Here is a 6,012-nt window from a genome sequence, read left to right as displayed (position 1 = left end):
ATGTGCAAACAGTTAACACCATTGTACTATACATACATTTAAAAATGGTTGAGATAGTAAATGTTATGTTTTTTCTTTTTACCACAATTAAATAAAAAGTCAATTCTGCCTTTTAGTTTTTGTTTTCCATCAACCAACACTTATTTGAGTACCTATTATGTACTAAATATATTCTTATAGAGGATACCAGGAAGTATAGTTGATAGTTTCAGTTCTCAAGGAACTAACAAGCAATTGAGTTGGAGGAGAAAGTTAAGTACCCATGAAGATGAACCATCTCAGGTAATATAATGATACCACATGAGGAGAAAAGACACACAGTCTTATTTTTAGAAAAGGCAGGAATCTCTTTGGGCTGCAGTTATAGAAATATTCGTTAGGTACTTAAATGCCTTTCAAAGGGCTTTAATATGTACTTTCTAAATTGACCCTTTAACTGCTAGATCTAGAGGACATTATCTCTGTTTAACAGATGAGGAAACAAAGGCTCAGAGGTTGTAATTTTTCCAAGTTCACACAGGGAGCTGGGAACTAGACCCCGTCTTCCAGCTCTTACTCCTGGCAGAATTTATTTAAATTGGCACCGAAGATTTGCTGCCAAAAACGTTTTGAGGGTTAGGGCAGAATCCAAATGTGCTATGGACACTACGGTTATATATTTGCTTAAATTAAAGATTATTCTCTCCCCTGTCATCCTGCCAAGGAGTGTGAAGTAACTTTTAGTACAAAATAAGTTTTTTTTTCTTGCTACTTACAGGATAGAGAAACTCAAATCATAGTCCAATAGAATGAGGACCAGATACAAACTTTCAGTTTCCCCGCCAGATATACATAGTCCCTTAGACAGCTACAGTCTCATGAAAGACATTTCTTACCATCATGTCTGACATCATTCTTTAAGGTCATAATACAAGTGGTATAACTGAGGTAGGTCTGATCTGATCCAAGTGTGACAGAGAGGAAAGCTAACTCAGACAGCAGAATAAAGTCAGTGAATTACGATTCAAAAGCAGTTATCAGGGCTAAGCCCATATGAGTTACACACATTTTTAAAACCACATCCTGCTAGTTCAGTAGATTGATTTCTATCCAGAAAGTGCAGGAGAATTAGGTCTGTTCATACAATAACCCTATCTGATTGCACAGGGTCAAGCTACTGTTTATCTTTCCTAGGCAGAACCCATATCCTGAGCATACTCTGTGTTTTTCACCAGTTACTTCAAGGCAATACAGGCTCTGACGTTCTTTCTACCTAATCACCTAAACAATAAGAAAAAGACTCTAATTTTTTTTTCCGCTAAAGTATTAGGTAAAAGTAAACACACAGACACTGTAGTCAAGAGTGTCTTTTATTTTCCTTCTTATGAGCACTCAGCCTTTTGCAAAAGAAGGGCAGTGCTGCCCCCTACTGCTGGATGTTGAAATCTCAGCAATACGCTTCTATATACCTCACACTAGCGGTGTGGAATAGATTAGGACAGTACATTACACTGCTTTTGACTATCTCTTTAGGAATTGTTTAAAAAGAAATATGTTCTTGGAAAGCCCATTTAATGTTTCCTTCATTATCTCTTCATCTACCTTCATCTTGTATCAAGCATAGGACGTTTGAACACGACCCAATTTAAAAAAGAAAAGGAGGGGCTCCTGGGTGGCTCAGTCGGGTGGGCGTCCAACTTCAGCTCAGGTCATGATCTCTTGGTCTTGTGGGTTCAAGCCCTGCGTCGGGCTCTGTGCTGACAGCTCAGAGTCTGGAGCCTGCTTCGTATCCTGTGTCTCCCGCTCTCTCTTTGCCCCTCCCCTGCTCATGCTCTCTCTCTTTCAAAAATGAATAAATGCTAAAAAACAAAAAAATTAAAAAAAAACGATATCCCAACCTGGGTGAGGGGTTAGGGAGAGGGAAGCTTAAGACCTTCTCTAGAAGTAAGAGGCTGTATTTGTCATGCATTTAGGGAGAAACAGGACAAGAAGAGGAAATTTTCTTATGACTTAAGGTCTACAGTCTTCCCACTCTTCTGTTATTTGAAGTGTCTTCATTTGCTTTTTGCTAAGTCTATCCATTTCCTTTGTGTTTTTTGACAGGAGACAATAGTCACCTTGAAATGTAGAGGGAATAGTGGAATAGTGTTTCTAAGACACTTTGTATTCTTCAGAAAGAGATAATATGGAAACACAAAGAGTTATTATTAACATTGTTATACTTTAATTAAATATTAAGTATGCTGTCTTGTTACCTTTAAGTTGCTTTGAGATTTTACAGGTATCTACAGAGACTTTTTGGAGGACTCTAAATATTTAAAAACTTGTGTTCTCTGCTTTCTTTTCCATCTTTAAAAAATTTCAGAGTGTATGCCTGCAAGAGGCCAGGGCAGAGAGATTTCAGAGTTAGCCTAACCATTACCCTATAGCTACACAGGGACCAAAGTATAACTATATAACAACAACAACAACAACTTCTACACCTGTGTTAAAAGTGTGTGTGTTTCAACACTAAGCAAAAATCTTTTTGTCCCAATTTACACTCAGCTATGTTAAGAGATTTACTCCCAAGTTTCAAAACTATTAAGAGGCAAAATTAGATTTTGATTGTGGGTGCAAAGCCTATGCATTGTTCTACTATGCAGCTCCTCGTTCAAATCTCAAAGACAAGTGCTTGTAAACAATATCTGTGATGATGATGATGGTGAGAGCGAACATACTGAGTACTTACTGAGTGTCTTGCACATGTCAGTGTTTTAAATTCATTTAATTACATTAAATCATCTAATCTTCACCTTGTGAGGTAGTTAGTTCCATGTTACAAATGAGGAAACTGAGGCATACAGAGGAAATCTAGTTCCAGAGGCCATGTTTTTAACCATATGCTATACTGCTTCTTAAGTACAAAAACTATATAGCACAACAATTTCTACATTGTGGCCTGGAACTTAATTATGTTCACCAAGTGGATAAAATCATCAATAGTTGTCACCCTATTGATATCTCTGTTATACAAATCTCAGCAGCTTTAAAAAAAGTTCTGCTCATGGAGGTGCCTGGTTCAGATGCTAATATTAGACCCTCAGGCCTTACTGGACATACCCTTCTATGAATTAGGAAGCAACAACAGAACTTTACTTGGTCCAATCCTTGTATGCTGGTGGGGAGACGAGTCATACATATGGGAGGGAGGAGAGAAATGAAGGATGAGAAGCAAAAGTAGATGATAGTTCCACTAAGTCATGCCCAGGAAACAAGCCAGCTAATTTGAAGGAAGAGGTTGATAAGCAATCACTTTCCTTAACAACAGTGAATTCAATACAGTGAGAGAACAGCACGGCCTTAGGGTCTCTAAGCTTATCTTATTGCTCACTATTTAGCCACATCGTGGCTTTTTTTCAAGTTTATTTATTTTGAGAGAGAGAGAGACAGAGAGAGAGAGAGACAGACAGACAGAGAGAGAGAGAGAGAGAGAGAGAGAGAGAGAGAGAGAGAACGCGAGCACACAAGATGGGGAGGGGCAAAGAGAGAAAGGGAAAGAGAATCCCAAGCAGACTCCACACTGCCAGTGCAGAGCCTGATGCTGTGATCGAGCTCACAAACCGTGAGATCATGACCTGAGCCGAAGTTGGACGCTTAATGGAGAGCCACCCAGGTGTCCCTGCCACACAGCGATACTTGAACAGATCTCCTCTTGCAGCTTTGGTTCTTAAAGAAATGCTTGTTCAGCACACAAGTCAGCTTCTAAATAATATCCTACCCTTAGTAACAGCATACACCTAAATGTAACTATTCCAAAGCACTTTGCACTTGAAGTCCAAAGTGTGAAAAACTCCTCCCTTATCTGATTTGTTCCTAAGTTTAGACCTCCTGGGTATCAGGGGCAAGATTGAGTACAACAAGCAAGTGCGGACTTGCTCAGAGGTTCATGGAGTGGCCATGGCTGACCCAGCCTGGCCTGTCTATTAGGCTATGGGGCACGCTGCTCAGCCCTGAAAGCTTCAGATTTCCCAGAGAGTATATTCTAAAGAAATTTATTCCAGATGAATAATTGGAACCCAGATGTGTGGGTTCCAAGTTCCTCCCTCCCAATTCTTTTGAAGAAAAAAAGGAAAAGGAAAGCATCCAGGAGGAAGATGGTAGTGAGGATGCTTGAATAGACGTCATAGCAAACTCATAAGGCAGGAAGAATACTAGTCCTTCTTTCTTTTGACCCTATTGCCTTCTCCCTGGACACTCACTTTACCTGGCTGCCTGCTTGTCTGGGCAATGTTCGCCTCTAGAGTCTTTTGCTTGATCTATCCATTCAGCAGGGAGGCAGTGTTGCTCAATTCCAAGTCAAAGTGTTAAAATTAGCAATGGCCTGGAAAGCATTTTGTTTATTTCAAGATTGGCATTTTGTGTAGAGGGGTAGCCTGCAGGACTCAAGACAGAAGGATACTGAACATAATCTAAAAGAACCTGAAATGGCCAAGGAAAAAGTTTGAGACTTGGATCCCACATAATATGTAGTTCCCCTCTTTGCTACACCAGTTAACTGTTTGCTCCTTTCCAAAATTTGGAACAGATATTATGAAGACATGAAGAAAAACTGCATATGCCACTTTCTTTGCCCCTATAAGCGTTGACTTGGTTATGGAGCTGCTTAGATTGCCAATAAATATTTATTTGGACTTAGCTAAGTTGATGTTTAGGTGGCCATGGGTTGTTTTTTTTTCTCCAGGGAATGACGTAAGAAATGGCCATGATATTGTTGGCCAATGCTGTGAAACTCATGCTTTTCAAACTCTGCGGAGGTTCGGCTATAGGACACCAGTCTTGGCAGTTGCCCTTTGCCTCTGCTTTTGGCACCACTAAAAGTTCATTGTCATTTCACCTTTGGGGTTGAACTTGGAATCTTAGAGGGAAGCATTGTTAATGAAACACTACGGGCAGTTTACCTTTAAAAGCAGAGGCAAAGCTTCTGGAAAAAAGCAGGCGATACAAAGGTTGGCTGGTGTTGCAAAGAGATTTCTTGGCTTGTGTTCATTACTTTGAATGGAAAATTCATTTTGAGATTTGTCGTATTATCCAGTGAACAGAGGCTGAGGTATTGTTTTCTTCTGTAATACCAAGGGAATGGATTCTTCCTTCCACCATTTATTGAACACTTACTAAGTGCAAAAAACTGGGGGATACTATATAGAGTATGATCTCTAGCCCAAAGAAGCTTACCATCTACACGGGGTGTGGCAGATGTGCAATGACAACAATAGCTAACATTTAGGGAGTACTTCCTATATGCAGCCAAACGCTTTATATGTATTAACTCATATAATTCCCACAACAACCCTGAGGACAATACTATCATCTCCACTTTACAGAGCAGGAACAGAGAGGTTAAGTAACTTGCCTAAACCTGCCCAAGTCAGTAAATGACAGAGTCAGAATCTAAACCTATGTGGTCTGGCTCTAGAGCTAGGTTCTTAACTAGGGCATTTTCTGAAATGGTAATATTGTCAACAAGGTACAGAAGCACAGGAAATGAGAGACGGATTTTGACCAGAATGAGGATTAAGGAAAGTATTTATGAAGGAGGCATTTACTTTGGGTCTTGAAGATCACCAGGTGAAGACGGGAGGTGGGGAGGTACAGCCCGACTAAAAGAAGAGGCAGTTGGGGTACCAGCCAGCTGCTCACAGCGGGATCTGGTTGAGTGCGTGCGTGGGAGGAAAGCTGGAGAGGGACGCTGTGCCCAGATCCTGAAGGACCTTGAAGACCAGGCCTCCTCTATAAGGAAAGGGGAGCCAAAAAACCTCAAAAAAGAGCTGCGGAGGGAATTCCTGGTCACTCCTCCACTTTTAGCAGGCTGTCCCTTGCCTGACACTCAGGCAGGAGGCCCACCCACATTTCCCCAAGGGGGAACAGCCGACCTGGATGGTCAAGGTCGCCCGCGAGGGCTCCGGAGCTGCACGTCCTGGCCAAGGACTCTCGTTCCCGAGCGCAGACGCCGGGGATTTGGCTGCCAGCCGCGGTCAGGTACGCGAACGCTGT

Source organism: Prionailurus bengalensis, chromosome D2 (genome assembly GCF_016509475.1).
Source record: "Prionailurus bengalensis isolate Pbe53 chromosome D2, Fcat_Pben_1.1_paternal_pri, whole genome shotgun sequence".
In the NCBI taxonomy this organism is placed as follows: domain Eukaryota; kingdom Metazoa; phylum Chordata; class Mammalia; order Carnivora; family Felidae; genus Prionailurus; species Prionailurus bengalensis.
Note: the sequence above shows the minus strand (reverse complement) of the source record.